Raw genomic sequence first — 19,246 nt, 5'->3', positions numbered from 1 at the left:
AAATGGTTTCCGAGGCTTCCGTGGCTTCCGTAATGCTTCCGTAAAATTTCTGAAAACCTTGGGTAAGCATATTCCACTTAACATTGGTGAAAGGGAAGAGAAAAAAGATGAAAGTTAAGTCATATATGCTTCCATAAGGCTTCCGTAACTTTTCCGTAAATTACGAAAGAAGGTGGGGTGAACTTATCAAGATAGGGTGTAAATAGCAATTCGAGTCTAGGCCCTTCTGGAACATTTTGGAAGTTGGGTTGCTTATGGAGGAAGCAATTGGGCGGCAAGCTCCTCCATGTTTTTGAAAAATGGTTTCCGAGGCTTCCGTGGCTTCCGTAATGCTTCCGTAAAATTTCCGAAAAACCTTGGGTAAGCATATTCCACTTAACATTGGTGAAAGGGAAGAAAAAAAGATGAAAATCAAATTCGAAACACTTCCGTAAGGCTTCCGTAACTTTTCCGTAAAATATGAAAAGGGGGGTGAACTTTGTAATTTGGGTGCGCTTAGAAATCTTCTTCATTAAGTCTATGGGCAGCAAGCACATCCCTTTTTTCCTATAAATAGGGGAGGGGGAGCTGTTTCAAAATGTTCAAGACCCTTGGCTATGCATTTCGGCTATTTTGGGCAAAAAAAACACGTTTTCGTGAAGAAAAATCGAGTCGAAGTACTTCCGTAACGCTTCTATAAGCGATTTTGTGGAAATTCTTCATCGTTCTTCGTCATTCTTCACCGTTCTTCGTTCATTCTTCATTCTTCAATGGGTAAGTTTTCGAATCCGAGACTTTCAATTCATTTCTTGTTTTGTGTACTTTCACTTTAATTTCATTTACTTTCAGTTTTTTTCTTCCGTTTTTAACTTGCTTTAACCGTTTATTTAAGTTGTTTTCTCACCTAATAAATGATAAAATAAATTTCAACCGATCATTTGAATGGTAATATCCGTTAATTTATGTTAAAATGAATTCTGATCGTTCGGTCGTGCCGTAACCACGTTGGAAATAAAAAAAAAAGGTAAAATAATAATATAATAATCAAAAAATACCTTTAGTAAAATGAAGCGAAAAAATCAATCGGACGTTTTCTCTTTGGGATTTCTCATTCTTAATTGAATTAACTAATAACTAAAGTGAAACTAAGGCTAAAATCAATTCGCCAAGTCAAGCTCGTCCACAAAAAATCACGAAAAAAGGGGATTTGAAAGTTTATTATCTCAGTCTTTCTTACCAAGTTAATGGATCATTTTTAAGGTCCAACACCTTTAAATGATCACCGTTCAAGTAAAAAGAAATCGTGGGATTCACCCTTAAAAAAGAACTACGTAGGTCTGATTTCCTCTTCGATGGAGGGTACGTAGGAGCAAGAGTCTCGCTTCTGTCGACCTCAAAAATAAAAAGGGAATAAAAGTTAAGATAACACAATTTCACAATTGTAAAAAATAGGTTGTTGTCCTTTGAGACAAACGTGAGAGGTGCTAATACCTTCCTCAAACGTAAATACAACTCCCGAACTTAGAATTTTCGTTTCGACCGGTTTCCTTCGGTTTTTCCAACGTTTTCCACAAATAAACATTGGTGGCGACTCCACGCATCTTTCCTCCTTTGGAAAGCGCACTTGTGACCCTCGCCTCGCATGCCCGCAAAAGGGCATGTTGCAACATATAGTATTTCTAATTCCTTCCCCACTCCCTGGTTTGCTAATATTGTGAATTATTTGGTTGCTTCTGTTTTTCCTCCCTTAGCATCTAAAGCTCAAAATGATAAAATTAAGAGTGATGCTAAGCATTATATTTGGGATGACCCCTATTTGTGGAAGTTGTGCAGTGACCAGGTTATTAGGAGATGCATTCCAAACCATGAGATTGACGTAATCCTGCAATTATGTCATTCTTCCGCACCAGGTGGCCATCTTGGCATACAGAGGACAGCTCGTAAGGTGCTTGACTGCGGTTTCTATTGGCCTACCATCTTCAAGGATGCGTGGAGAATCTGTAGCACTTGTGAGCCTTGTCAAAGAGCAGGCGGATCACTTTCATGGAGACAGAAAATGCTTCAACAACCGATGTTATTCTGTGAGGTGTTTGATGTCTGGGGTATAGATTTTATGGGACCTTTCCCTGTCTCTTTTGGTTTTGTTTATATTCTCCTTGCTGTTGATTATGTTTCAAAATGGGTGGAAGCCAAACCCACCAGAACTAACGATGCTAAGGTTGTTATAGAGTTTGTTAGATCTAATTTGTTTTGCAGATTTGGAGTCCCTAGAGCCATCGTTAGTGATCAAGGCACCCATTTTTGTAACAAATCCATGTATGCCTTGCTCAAAAAGTATGAGGTCGTGCACAAAATTTCCACACCTTACCACCCCCAAACTAATGGGCAGGCTAAGATTTCTAACATGGAGATAAAAAGGATCTTAGAGAAGATTGTGCAACCGAACAGAAAGGATTGGAGCACTAGGCTGGATGATGCTCTTTAGGAGCATAGGACTGCCTACAAAGCACCTATAGGAATGTCTCCTTATCGGTTTGTCTTTGGCAAGGCATGTCATCTTCCTGTAGAGATAGAGCACAGAGCCTTCTAGGCTATAAAGACCTGTAACTTCTCTATTGATCAGGTTGGAAAGGAAAGGAAGTTGCACCTAAGTGAGCTAGATGAGATCTGTTTAGAAGCCTATGAGAATTCCAAATTCTACAAGGAGAAGACCAAGAAGTTCCATGACAGCTTGATAGCTAAGAAGGACTTCGTGGTTGGACTGAAAGTTTTATTGTATAACTCTAGGCTCGGACTCATGGGTGGTAAGTTGAGGTCAAAGTGCATTGGTCCTTTTGTGGTGACTAATAATTTTCCTTATGGTACAATTGAGATCAAAAGTGAATCCACAGATAAGAGCTTCAAGGTCAATGGACACCGGTGTTCGAGGCCGTACCCGAATCAAATAAACATGAAAATGCAGTAACTAGGAAGTGATCCTAGGTTGTTTCCCAATGAGTAATGACAAACCAAATGTTCATATATACTTGCGCAGTAACAGTAACGATTGGGGGGGTTTGTTTGTTTCGTGATTAAAGAGCAGAACAAGTAAACTGGAATTTGAAACTACTAATATTAAAAACGGGTTGTTTCCTCTGATTCAGAAGCGATTTTCTTATCCTGGGTTATGGAGAATTCGTCCCTAACAGTCAACCACTTAATCCAACACTATTTCAATTTACTAAGCGAAAATCAACTTAGGGTTATCAATACGTGATTAGGCACCACATACACCAGTTACCCCTTCATCCATTAAGCATGAACGCAAGTTAGGCTCAGAGGCAATTAATCGAACACGAAGCGTGCACTGATTAATGTTCACGAATTTGGGATAACTGGTGAAGGGAAAACTGCCAGGAAACCACATTACAAACGAAACCTCAAAGAGAGTTGGGTTTTGTCCTCAAAAGGAAACAACACCAGAAAAACTAGCCTTCCATAGATTCAAACAGAAAACACAAATGAAACATGAAGCAAAAGCGTAAATGAACAGAAACGTAAATGAACAGAAATGTAAATGAAACAGAAACGTAAATGAGAGTAGAAGAAGAAGCAAGAACGAAATTGTAATTAGAAGGAGAAAACGTAAAATTGTATTACATGAGCAGTAGCATCAAAGCAGAAAACGTAAAACCCTAAAACAAAAGCTCTGAATAATGAATAGCATAACAGAATAACCTTCACGAATCCCAAGGCTGCTATTTAAAAAGAGTCACTCAAAGTCACTGGGCCCTATTACAATACTCTAGCCCAAAACGAAATAAACACTGAACAACATAAAATTAAATTGTGAAATTTCCTAATTAACTAAGGTAAGCGCTGCTTAATTTGCCCTCTTCAAGTCCATAACCAAAATCCGGATTAAGCCCAATGTTTCATTAATTCCTGAAATTAGATTAAAAACATCAAATTAGCTAAATGAGCCCAAATAATAAAACTGCCTGATTAATTGACAATTAAGACCAATCAGTAATTAAAATGGTGCAAAAAGGGTTTAGAAAATAGAAGAAAATGATGGCACATCAACCGGCTGAAACCATTCCTCACAAATCCCTCCTTAGTGGATGTAGTGGTGGAGGAGACCTCCTTACTTCACCCTACTTCTCTTCTGCCATGACTTAGGGAGTTTTCTTTTTCTGTCTCCTTCTTTGTTTTTATTGCACTTGTCCAAATTTATTGATTGTTTTGATTGCTCTTGATCTTGTGATTGTGCTACATTGAGGACAATGTGTTGTTTAAGTGTGGGGGGGGGGGAGATTGTTCTTTAATTTTGTTGGGTTTTTATAGTTTAATTTTGTTAGGTTTTCTAGGTAATTTTGTTATTTTGGTTTTATAATTTTGTTATTTTGGTTTTATGTTTTGTGTACAACGTTGCATGTTTCTCTTTGAATTATAGGTTATGTACTGGTAATGGGTAATTGTTTTTGAAATAAGAGTTTCTTGGCATTTTGTGAATTGAAATCCTTGTTTTTCTCTACATGTCAAGTTAGTTTTGAAAGTTCGAATTGAAAGTGATAGATTTACTCTTGGTGAGAATTTGAGCCATCATCATCTATTTTATTCAGTGTGTTTTGCCCCATTGATTGCTTGCACAATAGCCTTGGCTTGACTCTTGTTGATACTTCTTGCTTCACATGCATGTTGGGAGATGATTTAGGCATTTTGTTCTTATAAGCCTCTAGCCAAATGAGCCTACCTTGAATTAATTCTCTTGATAGCCCCTTTGAGCCTATGTTCCACTTTCTTTGTTTTGAAGCTCATTACAAGCCTTAAGTGAAAAACCATGATCTCACCCTACCCTTAGGGAATTTTGGAGCTTTGGAATTGTTTTGGGAATAAGTGTGGGGGGGGGGGGGGGTATGTTTCATTGGATGATATGTTTTTGTTGGCCATGCTTGATGATGTATTTTGGCCATGCTTGATGTATATACATATATTGCCTAATTGTTGCTTTATTTTTCAATTGCTTTCAATTACTACTGTTCACGTTCAAAAAAAATAGAAAAAGAATGAAGTTGAATACATGAGGTCTTGGTTTGGGGACTTGGTTGACTTTGTTTTGGGTTTACTTTTTATGCTTAATTTTTAATTTTGGTTTTGGGGTTTACTACTTTTTCTTAGTTCTCACTTATTCCCCATTGCTCCTCGATTCCGTTGGGTTTTAGCTACTTATCCCATACTTTCCTCTACCTTGTCCTTGGCCCCATTACAACCTTAAAAGACCTTTTGATCCTCATATGCATGTGTTTGTGATGTGGTTGTCAATTTTAGAGTCTTGCCAAGTCTATGTGATGTTTGTTTTCATGGGTGCTCTGAGAGTAAACAGTAGCCTAGACACTTGAGAGATAAAGTGCATATCTTATGAGGCTTTATCACTTTTCATTCTTGAGCTGATTGACTATCTTGCCATGTTTGAGATGCTTGGATGATTTTCATGACTGTCTTGATTCTTTGACTCTCTACGTGTTGGATGTTGCTGATTCCTTTCATTCCTTGAGATTCATTGAGAAATATGTAATTATTTTTGTGTTTGTTTGTTTCTCTTTAATGTCTCTGGATTTGTTCCTTGCTTTGCTTTTTGATTTTGCCCAGGAGTGCAAAAGGCTAAGTGCGGGGGAATTTGATGTGTCATTATTTTCTCCTATTTCTTAACCCTTTTTGTCACCATTTTAATTTCTGATTAGCCTTAATTGTCAAATTAATTATGCAGTTTTATCATTTGGGCCTACTTGACTAATTTTGTGTTTTTAATTTAATTTCAAGAAAATTATAAGCAATTCGGCTTGAATCCGAAATTGGGCTTGGACTTGAAGAGAGCAGACAATTTTATTTTATCAAATCTTATGTTATCTAGATTTTATCTTATCCAGATTTTATTTCATCTAGATTTTATTTCGTCCAAATTTTATTTCATCCAATCTTATCTTATCTTGTCTAGATTTTATTTTATTTATGGGCTTGGACTTAAAACAGATTTGTAAGCTTTAGGGCTGAAGAGCTGTATAAGAGCACCAGGGTTTTAGTTTAGAGAGTTTTTTTAGGAGAGAATAATTCTAGGGTTTGAGATTCCAGTTTTTACTGTTCATGCGCGCTGTTCACGTAGAATAAAATTCGTTTTCAGCAATTTCGTTTCTACTTCAATTTACAATTTCTTTTTCTACTGATTTATGGAAGGCTAAGTCTCCAACTTTGTTTTCTCTTGAGGATCAAGCACAACTCTCTTTGAGGTTTTGTTATTACTATTGAATTCTGATAAGTTTTTCCTCTTCACCAATTACTCTGTATTTGTTGCTATTAATCCATGCATGCTTAGTGCTTGATTAATTGTCTCTACGCTTAATTTACGTTCATGCTTAATGATCAGTTTCGTTCATGATTAATTGGTGTATGTGTTGCTTAATCACATAATGACAACCTTATGTTAATTTTCGCTTAGTAATTTAATTTAGGGTTGGATTAAGTGGTTGAACTGATTAAGGATAAATTCTCATAACCTAGGATAAGAGACTTGCTTGTGAATCAAGGGGAAACAACATGTTTTAATTCTGTTATTTTCTAATTCAAATTTGCATGTTGTTTAATTTACAAAAAAAAACAACCCCCCCCCCCCAATTCGTTACTGTTTTATTACTATCTGTTATGAACGTTCGGTTGACCATTGCTCATTGGGAGACGACCTAGGATCACTTCCTAGATGCTGCATTTTTAATGTTTATTTGATTCGGGTACGGTCTCGATCATAGACCATGCGGCGGGCATCATGACTAGAGTAATCAAACTTCTAGTCATCAACAAGGGTACCCTCAAAAGGTGCACCCTGACTGGGTAGTTGTGTCAAAGAAAAGAAAAAAGACTCATCAATAATCATAGGTATACCATGCACCTTAGAAATTAAAGTTTCATCCTGAATTTTCAAATTTGTGTAAAAGACTCGTACTAACTCAGGATAATATGGTAATTTTAATGACATAAAAAGGAATCAGACCAGTGTTTTGAAACACTTGATAGCAATCAAATGTTTCCCCATCAAAAAATTCAAGGTCAAGATATTTGGGATCAAGAATTTGGCGAGATTAAAAGAGAGAGGAGTACTGGATACGTTGTTCATCAGATGAAAACAGTGTAGAGGATGACAAGGATGGTGGAATTGGTGTCGATGATGCTCCGGTGGCTCTAGAACGTGATGTTCGATGTGCCGTAGCGGAGGAGGATGATTCTGCCATTTGGTGAAGTTATTGAAGGTTTTGATCGGTTAGAATGAAAGAGAATCGAAAATGATGAAAAATGGGCTTTGTGGGAGGTGATTTGGTTGAGAAACGAGTGAGATATGAGGATTGGAAGTTTTGGGACAAAGGGGGCGTCGCAACTCATGATTTTCGTGACTGCAGCTTCTGAAACGTGGCTATTTATAGAAGATGGTGTTATGTAATCGATTACAAGGTTTGGTAATTGATTATAAGAGCACTTATGGTAATCGATTACAGGATGTTGTAATCGATTACAGGCTATCTGTTCTTGTGTAATTGATTACACGTAATGGTAATCGATTATCAGAACACTATCTAGGTTGTTTCCTCAAAGAATAGCTATCTCTATGCTAAAAACATCTATCTATGTCAATCATCAATACTAATATTCATTTAATTCAATCAAACAAGCATTAATCACACAATAACACCAATCAAACACAATCAAAATCTTAGAATCAAATACAATCAATCAATCATCAAACATTAATATTTCATTCAATTAATCAATCCTTATTTATCCAAATCACTAATATCTAAGAGGTCTAATTCTCTTCTAATGGAAAAGAATGTTTCCTTGGGGAGAGGTTTTGTAAAGATATCAGCAAGCTGATTCTTTGTATCAACAAATTCTAGCATACAATCTCCCTTTACAACATGATCTCTCAGAAAATGGTGCCTAATTTCTATATGCTTGGTTCTAGAATGTTGAACTGGATTTTTGGAAAGATTAATTGCACTTGTATTATCACACCTAATAGGTATTTGGTCAAGAAGGATTCCATAATCAGAGAGTTGTTGCTTCATCCATAGAATCTGTGCACAACAATTGCCAGTAGAAATATATTCCGCTTCTATAGTGGATAAAGCAACACTATTTTTGTTTCTTACTATGCCAAGAGACTATAGCAGATCCAATGAATTGACAAGTTCCACTTGTGCTCTTTCTATCTGTTTTAGAACCGGCAAAGTCTAAATCAGAGTATCCTATTAAGGTACATGTGGAATTCCTAGGATACCATAAACCTATATTCATAGTGCCTAACAAATATCTTATGATTCTTTTAACGACACTATGATGTGACTGTTTGGGGTTTGATTGAAATCTAGCACACATACACACACTAAACATAATATCAGGTCTGCTAGCGGATAAATAAAGAAGGGATCCGATCATACCTCAATATATCTTAACATCTATTGACTGGCCGGTTTCATCTTTATCTAAATAGAAAGCAGTGCTCATTGGTGTAGCCATGCGCTTAGCATTTTCCATCCTGAATCTGTGAATTAACTATTTGCAATACTTGGATTGATTGACAAATATTCTAGTCTTGGGCAGTCCATCATCATGCAGAGCCTTCAAGGCTTGGGCTTGCCCTCCATTATGAGCATGGAGGAGTTTGATGCATAGGTGGCCTAGCCAGGAGACCAGCCTTTTTCCTCTAGAGAGGGTGGGGCCTCCACAGCCCAGGAGCCTGCGACTAAGGAGCCACCAGCACCAACACCATCACCAGCGGCAGCAGAGGAGGAGACCACTCCAACTCAGACCCCACAGCCATCTCCTCCATCTGCACCTGCTCCTGAGGAGACTCAACCATCAACGCTGGATCTTAATGAAGACCAACCATAGGAGGAGCATGACGTTTAAATTTTTTGCATTATGAACACTTTAGTTTAATTTCAGTTATTTTATGATTTATGTCATTTAAATTTCAGCTTTTATGTTTTAGTCTTTTAATTTCAGTAGCATAGCTCTTTGTTTGCTTGTACAAAAAGCTTGATTGAATAGTGAATTGATTGAACATTGTATGCAGTGGCTTGTTTGGTATGGAATGAGTGTTTGGAAATGATTTGATTGAGCAAATGTATGAATTGTATGGATTGGGATGATTGGATGATTGTTTTGATCAAGTTTGCCATCAGTAGAAGAGAATGAGCATATGATTGGAATTATGTCAGAAAATGTTAGTTGGTAGTCAGATTGATTGTGAAGGAATGCATTAACCGTATCCCGGTGAGAGTGTGATCTTTAAAATTTTGAGAGAAATGACTATCATTTAGTGTTGATTTTTGCATGAATCTCTGAAGTATGGATTGGATGCATGAACTTAAGGATGATGAAGGCCATGTTTGATTATGAATAGCTACTTAGGCAAAAAGCTAACCTTGTGATTGAATGAATTATCCTTTACACCCAGTTTAAGTTGAATGAATTGATTGATTGATTGAACCTCAAGCCTATTCAGTTGTATCTTCTGCTACCTTATTTTAGGTTGTAGGAGAGCATCATCCACAGAAGATGGTTCAAGGAAAACTTGTCCCAAATTTGGGGGAGGTATTATCAAGGTAAATTTGTTCCAAATTTGGGGGAGGCACTGGGTAAGGATTGAAATGGTCAAAGAAAATAGTATATACACACTACTTCTGTTCTTTGTAAAAAAAACTGTAAGTATAAATAAAGTTAATAAGTGTGTATGCTATAATTTCAAGTATGAAAGCTAAGTGCCTAAGAAAAGAGGGCAAGTATGGGGAAGGAATGAATGAAAAAATGAAGGTTATTCTATGGATGAATGCTCTCCTAGAACCTAAGCTTTTGAATCCTAGAAAAACCATGAATTGTTGGCAGCCCAACCCCATTACAAGCCTAGAAAGTCCTTCGGATTCATTTTTGTGTGTTCATTACTGTATGATAGGAGATGAAATGCAAAGGTTGGAACTTGTGCTGGTTGTTTATGATGGAATAAGCCTAAACACTTGAGTTTGAGTGAAACAATGACTGTGAGGTTTTGGTTGATGATCTTTCCTTGATTTCAGTCATGCTTACTAGCTTATTTCAGTTGTGACTCTAATACTTGTGTTCTTATCTTCGAAAAAACTGCAGCTTGTGAGAACTAATTGATTTAAGCATTTCATGGTAATCAATTTATATGGTTGATGTCCTTGATGAATGAAACACCATTATCTTTTGATTGGCCACTCTCTTTGTAACTTGTGGACAAGTGAACCGTTTTTTCTTTGCTTAAGGACAAGCAAAACTATAAATTTGGGGGAGTTTGTTAGTCGCTTTATACGACTAACTTTTGTATAGAAATCATTTTCTAAAGCTTGTATAGTTCCCCAATTTATGGTTATTTTGGAGTAAATTTTGTAAATAAATCTTGTTTTATGGTTAACGCTGTCTCTAGAACATTTCCATTGGATTTAATGATGAAATCTGTGCATTTTCAGGTGAAAAAGAGGCTAAGTTTTGAATTACAAAAAGTAGCAATTGGGTTAAGCTCAGCGGTTAGGCTAAGCGCATATTCACCACTAAGCGTAGCTTCAGCGTGCTTAGCGCAAAGGAGAATCAGGCAGAGCATCAGCATCAAAGCCACGTGCTAAGCGCGAGATTAGTGCGCTAAGCGCAACAGGTGCCTTCAACCAGGCTAAGTGCGAGACTGGCGCTAAGCCCAATTCCACTTACTCGCACTAAGCGCGAAGGTGGCACTAAGCGGAGTGTCGCGATTTCAGAGCCTATTTAAAGCCTGTCTTGTGCAGAATTAGGGTACGACAGCTTTTACACACTTTGTACAGAACGGCCAGGGCACTGAATTCCACAGCAGCCATAGTGCCTATTTAGGGAAAATAGCCCTAGAAGCAGAAAAGAGGAGCAGCTTGTGCATTGAAGCCTAGGTTTTGTCATTTGAGAGAGATTATTGAGTAGAGAGTGAGTGCGAGATGTTGAGAAGAGGAGGAGGAATCCCCCTTCTTGTGTAAGAAACTATCATTCTCTGCTTTTAATCTCATTTATTGTTAGGGTTTCTTTGTAATGGCTAGCTAAACACCCTAGTTGGGGATATATAATGAACAGTTGATGTAAATACCTAATATCTAATTGATTATGTTTTATGTGTTCAATGTTTCCTTCAATGCTTACTGTTTGTATGCTTTTGGTCTGATCACCCATTTGTGTGCACAGTTAGGTGACTTTAGCATTGGGAAATGTACTGTTGCCTTAGAACTTGATTGAAGCAAGATCGAAACTTAGTCTCACATAAGGGATCTGCGGGTTAAGTTTTGGTTTTAATTATGTTGTTACAATAATGTTGTTTAGTTTAGGCCTAGTCTTACATGAGGGATCTGCGGACAAAGCTTAGGCTAAATTAGGCTAAACTTTCATAAGCTACTTGAGCTTAGTCTAGTCTTACATGAGGGATCATGCGGACGAAACTCAGTTTAAGTTAGTCTAAATCTAAGATGGTTGTCTAAATCAGGCCTAGTCTTACATGAGGGATCTGCGGACGAAGCTTGGATATTCGGTCTGACGAGGGATCGAAGGTTTAGTAATTTAGGCTACAGCATAGAACACACGAACATGATTGATTAGAGAAATATATTTATATGCATTAGCATGTTTGTTAGAAAGACCCAACATTTCTACCTACTGCTGTCATTTTATTTACTTTGCATTTTATAGTTTTTAGCATAAAAGTTTAGTTTAAATTCTATTTGAAATTATCACTTATACATGTTCTCTCAACAATGCTTTAATTCTGAACTTAATTCAGGCTAACATTAGTTCCCTGTGTTCGATACTCAGATTCATCCGTTTAATTTTAAATACTTGACGATCCGGTGCACTTTCCGGTAAACCCCCATTGAAATTTCCTTGAGATCATGTTGATGTTGACAATGATATTGAGATGAAATGTTGATGGTGTTGAAAATGCGCTGTGATGATGTTATGTTATGTATGTACATGGGGGTGCAGTGACCTTGTTGGATATCCCTGGTGGGGGAAATAGAGTGGTTAAAGAGTTTTAAGAATCTCTGGAGGGGGATGGCTTAGAATCTTTAATTATCCACGGTCAGTGCATTGATGGTGCCCATGTTTCATACGTTGTATGTTGTGTATGTACATGGGGGGTGCAGTGACCTTGTTGGATATCCCTGGTGGGGGAAATAGAGTGGTTAAAGAGTTTTAAGCATCTTTGGTTAAAGAGTTTTAAGCATCTTTAATTATCCACGGTCAGTGCATTGATGGTGCCCATGTTTCATACTTCATATGACATGGAAATAGTATAAACTTTGTCAGTAAGTACTTGTAGTTTCTCATGAGGAGGAATACTTGTACTTGGCGGCATGTCACTCGGTTTGGAACTCCCTTGAGACTCAGGCTGATCACCATGGGCGGGGAGTTGCCTGTGCACGACAGGGTGACCTTGAAACTTACTGCCTAGTTTTCCTAAGTGAGAGTGTCGTGTGGACATGCTTAGGCTATTTCCTTGGGAATGGTACCACATTGCATTTGAGAGTTGAGGTCAGGTGCATGCATCATACTGAACAAGATTGATTGGAACTATGGACTAATGATGACTAATTTTTGAGTGTGTGTTGGACTAGTGAATGTTTGTGTAAGCTTATGATATTTGTTAATGTTTTCTTACTAATTGTGGTTATTTTATTTTTGTATTAATTTCTTTTATAATAAACTCATCCCTCGAGTTGACGTGATGACGTTGGGATTATTTTGGGAGAAATTTGTGTTCTGTTAATCAACTCCTCCGTAGCTGGTTACATAATTCTTTTTGTTGAATTGAGGATGTAAATCACAAATTTAATTATATGTATGAACAAATTCACTTCCATTATGTGAATGATGTGTACTCATTGGGTCAGGATCACACAAATTAAACCTAATGCGGACTGTGGGCAATCCGCAGACCCCGCGGGCCAAACCCGTATAGTCCGCGGGTTAAGCGGGGCAGGCCCAAAAATATGACATAACCATGGATCGATGGACCTGGGCAAGTTTACCCACCCCTGGTACTCAATTACTATACCTATATGTATATATATATATTCACCTAAGTAATTGTGCTGATGAATGTATATTCGAGAAAAAAATTACGTTCATTTTTCATAAGCAAATTAACGTTGTTTTCATTTAAAAATTGAAATTCTCGGGGTCTAGAGTGGTGATATTGTAGCGACGAGGCAAGTCGTTACACTTGTTTTCTCCCTTGGAGACAAATGCTTTGGCTTATCTATTGATTTTGCCTTTGCACTTCCGTCGAAGGGTAGGTTGCGACAGATGGCGACTCCACTGGGGACTTATTAGAGAGTTAAGTCATTCGATCAATGTGCAATGTTTTATCATGACTTCTTCTTTATTTACGCTCCCTCTTCTCTTTTGTCTTTTGTTTTGCCATATTTGTGTATAAACTTTGGTATGTTATTGTGTTTGGTGTGTGTCTGTCTATCTATTACATTCGTAGTTAGAAATATTTTTGTTCTATGCACACATGGCACCTACACCTTTGCACACACATGGAGATGTTAGGCCTTATACCCGTGTCTGTGTGAGCCATAGGGAGTGAAGGTTGATCTGTGGTCATGCCGGGTATTTGACTTGCTTGATAACAGTGAAGCCTCATCTAGAGTTTTCCTTTTTTAGTGATACATTGTCGCTGATAGTCCCTATCGCCATAATGTATTACCTAAGAGGATGATATCTCTAGAATCCAGTAAAGTTACATGAAATCACCCTTGGGAGTTGTCACTAAAAAGGGACCTTTGGATCCTTTCCCTTAGGTTCCTGAGTTAGGGGCACAGAGCAAACTCACTCTGTCTTGTTCCTTGATCGCATCATGCATCTCTTCATGGCATTATAATGGACATATCATTCCTGCATTTATCATTTATCATATTAATGCATTGCATTTGCATAATTCCTTGCATTATCATACATCTTCATTTAGCATGCTTTTGTTCTGCCAATTGCATAGATTCTATTTTCATCGTTTACATGTTATGTTCACTCATGCATGATCCCGACACATACTTGCTCATGCCTTGCATTTTCCTCTGCAAAAAAAAAAAAGAAGAAAAAGAAAAAAAAGTTTGATTGACTGTGTTTCAAATAAAAAATAAGAAGTACAGGCATTCATGTGACCTCATTTTATCATTCTTGAAAGTTGTCTTTTTGATAGAAAAGTGATTTGTCAAGAACAAGAGTCATTCGACTTAATCTGTCAATTGAAAATCCTTTAAATATTTCTCGTCCTTTAAAATTCATTTTCAAGAACCTCCACAGTTTCATTCATTTTTCCTTGCTACAAGGTCATGACAAAAGACAACGATAGATACCTCAGAGCCCTACATTGGGGTAATGAGAGGCAACATGCATGAGCCTCAAGCGAATCTACGGGCAGATCAAAAGTTCTCACCCAGTAAGTCAAAAACCCAAAAGGGGGCCCTAAGAAAAAATTAGGGTTAGTAAAAAAAAGAAAAAGAAAAAACAATCAGGGGCATATTTATCAGGGGTTTCGTCCCATAATCCAAACTACAAAAGTATCTAGTCAAGATTTGAAATGACACATGGTCATGTTTCAACATCCCAAACACTAATTTATCCCTTGCTACCCCCTCCGAACCAAGCATATTTGTTTTCTAAAGGCAACACAAAAAAATAACAAAAACAAAATAGGAACCCTGAGTAGGAACCACCACTAAACCAGCAAACAACACATGCATGAGATTGGGCAACAATGAAAGGAAAAAGAAAATAAAATCCTCCAAAGGCGAGTGAAGAAAAAGAGAGACAAAAGATCTCCCGATTTTACAAGGAAGGCACAAGAGTGCAATAAGGATTAATGTATAAGACAGAAGGAGTAGAGCCCGACCCAAGAGTTGAAAGGAACAAAAGTAGAAGCAAGACTCTCAAGGTTCTTACTCAATATAACCTGATGTTTCATTATTTTCTCCTATTTCTTACCCCTTTCTGTCACCATTTTAATTACTTATTAGCCTTAATTGTCAAATTAATTATGCATTTTTATCATTTGGGCCTACTTGACTAATTTTGTGTTTTAATTTAATTTCAAGAGAATATTAAGCAATTGGGCTTGGATCCAGAATTGGGCTGAACCGGCTTGGACTTGAAGAGAGCAGGCAATTTTATTTTATTTCGTCCAGTTTTATTTTATTTCGTTTTTGGGCTTGGACTTAAAACAAATTTGTAAGCTTTGGGGCTGAGGACCTATATAACAGCACCAGGGTTTTAGTAGGAGGAGACTGTTGACATAGGAGAAAAATTTTAGGGTTTTGCATTTTCAGTTTCGTGTTACTGTTCATGCGCACTGTTCACGTAGCAATCAAATTTCATTTTCTGCTTCAAATTGCAATTTTGTTTTCTACTTTTGCCTTTGAATTCGTTTTGGTTTCTGCTGATTAATGGAAGGCTGAGTCTCCAGTGTTGTTTTCTCTTAAGAATCAAGCATAGCTCTCTTTGAGGTTTTGTTATTACTATTGAATTCTTATCAGTTTTTCCCCATCACCAATTGCTCTGTATTTGTTGCTATTAATTCATGCATGCTTAATGATTGATTAATTGTCTCTGTGCTTAATTTGCATTCATGCTTAATGATCAGTTTCGTTCATGCTTAATGGACATGTGAGAGGGATTAATTGGTGTATGTGTTGCTTAATCACATAATGACAGCCTTATGTTAATTTTCGCTTAGTAAATTAATTTCAAGTTGGATTAAGTGGTTGAACTGATTAGGGATAAATTCTCGTAACCTACGATAAGAGACTTGCTTTTGAATCAAGGGGAAACAACATGTTTTAGTTCTGTTATTTTCTTATTCAAGTTTGCTTGCTGTTTAATTTGCAAAAACAAACAACCCCCCCCCCCCAATTCGTTTCTGTTTTATTGTTATATGTTATGAATGTTTAGTTGATCATTGCTCACTGGGAGACGACCTAGGATCACTTCCTAGATATTAATGTTTATTTGATTTGGGTACAGCCTCGATCAAAACCCTCAAACACTCTTTGAGCCTCTCTAATCTTTTCTTTCATAGCCCTCTTACACCCCTGACCACGTTACAAGCCCAATAAAGCCCATGTGGATCAAGGAATGACTAATTTTGCTTTTAAGTTTGGATTCTAGAATGGAATCCACACATGCTTATGATTGTTGAAAAAAAATCCTCAAGGTTTTGCACTTGCACATTTAAGTAGAAAACTCATCTGACTAGGAGCTTGTGGAAAATGCCCAAAGACAATTGTGATAGTAGGGTACATCTGATGTTAGTCGCTCAAGTAGACTCCTTAAGATTCCTTTTGAATCCAAGGGTAGCCTTTGTTGTATAAATTTCGGGATCAGCCCATGTTATCAAGTTTCAGCGGGATCGACAAACCCTTGGCATCATTCTATGACTTTAAATTAGGAAAGTTTCACTTGGTCACAAACCAAAGTGTGACAATCCATTGCCATCCTTCAATGGGGCGCACAATTGATCCCAAAGCCTTATGTTTCCTTGCTGTGTAGAATAATAGAAGGTTTTAAACAAAAAGAAAGGGACAAACCCTAGGTTCAATATTTCAATTGATTGATTAAATGTCAAAGGGCTTCACTGCCATCATCCAAAGTTGTCAAGTGATTAAATCAAAACATACACTCCTAGGGAGTCCCCAAAGAGATTTGCAAAATATAGGATGAGGTCACATGAGTTATCACATCTTTAAGAAAGAGACAGTCAATCTGTGTTTTTTTTTTCACACAAAAGGGGGGAAGAAAAAAGAAAAAAAATCAAATCAAAATCAAAATCGCAAAAATAGGAAAGAATGTCATGAGCATTACACAATTTTCATGATTCAAAACCTTTTGCATTACTAGCATTTCAAGAAGAAGGTTACATGCATCTACATCCAAAATCATGTTCATATTAGGCTATAAGTGCGTAGATTTCTCTTTATATACCACTTTCCCAAATCTAATCTTTCAAGTTTAGGATGAGAGACCCTCTTAGAAAGTCAACCTCTTCCTTTATCATAAGGTTAAGCCCTTTGGTACTAGTACCCATTGGCTTGTTCTGTAGGACTTAACGTCCTTTCTTTTATCTTTCATAGGACTCAAAGTCCTCGCATTTATCTTTCACAGGACTTAAAGTCCTCGCTTTTATCTTTCATAGGACTCAAAGTCCTTCCCTTTATCTTTCATAGGACTCAAAGTCCTCGTATTTATCTTTCATAGGACACAAAGTCCTTGCTTTTATCCTTCACAAAACTCAAAGTCCTCCCTTTTATCTTTCATAGGACTCAAAGTCCTTGCTTTTATATTTCACAAGACTCAAAGTCCTTGCTTTTATATTTCACAAGACACAAAGTCCTCAACTTTATCTTTCACAGGCCTCAAAGTCCTCGCTTTTATTTTTCACAGTACTAAAGTCCTCGCATTTTATCTTTCATAAGACTCAAAGTCCTCGCCTTTATCTTTTATAGGACTCAAAGTCCTCGCCTTTATGCTTTTGTAGGACTGAAAGTCCCCTATCATTTACATTTCAAAGACTTCAATGTCTTCAGTCATTTCTGCTCTCAAAAGACTACAATGTCTTCATTTACATTTCAAACACTTCAATGTCTTCAGTCATTTATGCTTTCAAAAGACTACAATATCTTCATTTACATTTCAAAGACTTCAATGTCTTCGATCATTTATGCTTTCAAAAGACTACAATGTCTTCATTTACATTTCAAAGACTTCCATGTCTTCATTCATTTTTCAAAAGACTACAATGTATTGATTTACATTTCAAAGAGTTCAATGTCTTCAGTCAGTTATGCTTTCAAAAGACTACAATGTCTTCACTTACATTTCATAAACATCAATGTCTTCAGCCAATTATGCTTTCAAAAGACTATAATGTCTTCATTTACATTTCAAAAACTTCAATGTCTTCAGTCATTTGCGCTTTCACAAGACTACAAGGACTTCATTTACATTTCAAAGACTTCAACATTTTCAATCATTTACACTTTCAAAAGACTACAATGTCTTCATTTACATTTGAAATACTTCAACGTCTTCAGTCATTTACAGTTTCAAAACACTACAATGTCTTCATTTACATTTCAAAGACTTCAATGCCTTAAGTCATTTACACTTTCAAAAGACTACAATGTCTTCATTTACATTTCAAAAACATCAATTCCTTCAGTCATTTACACTTTCAAAAGACTACAAGGTCTTCATTTACATTTCAAACACTTCAATGTTTTCAATCATTTACGCTTTCAAAAGATAACAATTTCTTCATTTACATTTCAAAGACTTCAATGTCTTCGGTCATTTACGCTTTCAAAAGACTACAATGTATTCATTTACATTTCAAAGAGTTCAATGTCTTCAGTCATTTATGCTTTCAAAAGACTACAATGTCTTCATTTACATTTCAAAGACATCAATGCCTTCAGTCATTTATGCTTTGAAAAGACTACAATGTATTCATTTACATTTCCAAGACTTCTATGTCTTCAGCCATTTACGCTTTCAAAAGACTAAAATGTCTGCATTTACATTTCCAAGACTTCAACATCTTCAGTCATTTACGCTTTCAAAACACACAACAAGGTATTCATTTACATTTCGAAGACATCAATGTCTTCAATCATTAATTCTTTCAAAAGACTAAAATTATTTTATTTACATTTCAAAGACATTAATGTCTTCAGTCATTTTTCAGAAGACTACAATGTCTTCATTTACATTTCAAAGACTTTAATATCTTTAGTCATTTACGCTTTCAAAGGGCTACAATTATTGGATCAAGTGTCCTCGAAATAATTAAGAAGGAGGGGTTGAATTAATTATTAATGAACCGTTACTAATTAAAAATCTATCCTTCTTAATGTTACTAGATTCAATTAGGCTTTTACTATAATGTTAAGAAAGTAAAGAATAGAAATAGAAACTTAACCAAAAGTAAAAGCGATAATTAAAGTGTACAGCAGAAATTAAAGAGTGTAGGGAAGAAGAAGACAAACACAAGAGTTTTATACTGGTTCAGCAACAACCGTGCCTACATCCAGTCCCCAAGCAACCTGCGGTCCTTGAGATTTCTTTTCAACCTTGTAAAATCCTTTACAATCAAAGATCCACAAGGGATGTACCCTCCCTTGTTCTCCTAGAACAACCAAGTAGATGTATCCAC

Source organism: Glycine max, chromosome 3, assembly GCF_000004515.6.
Source record: "Glycine max cultivar Williams 82 chromosome 3, Glycine_max_v4.0, whole genome shotgun sequence".
NCBI classification, from domain to species: Eukaryota; Viridiplantae; Streptophyta; class Magnoliopsida; order Fabales; family Fabaceae; genus Glycine; species Glycine max.
The sequence above is the reverse complement of the archived record's forward strand: the minus strand, read 5'-3'. Positions refer to the sequence as shown.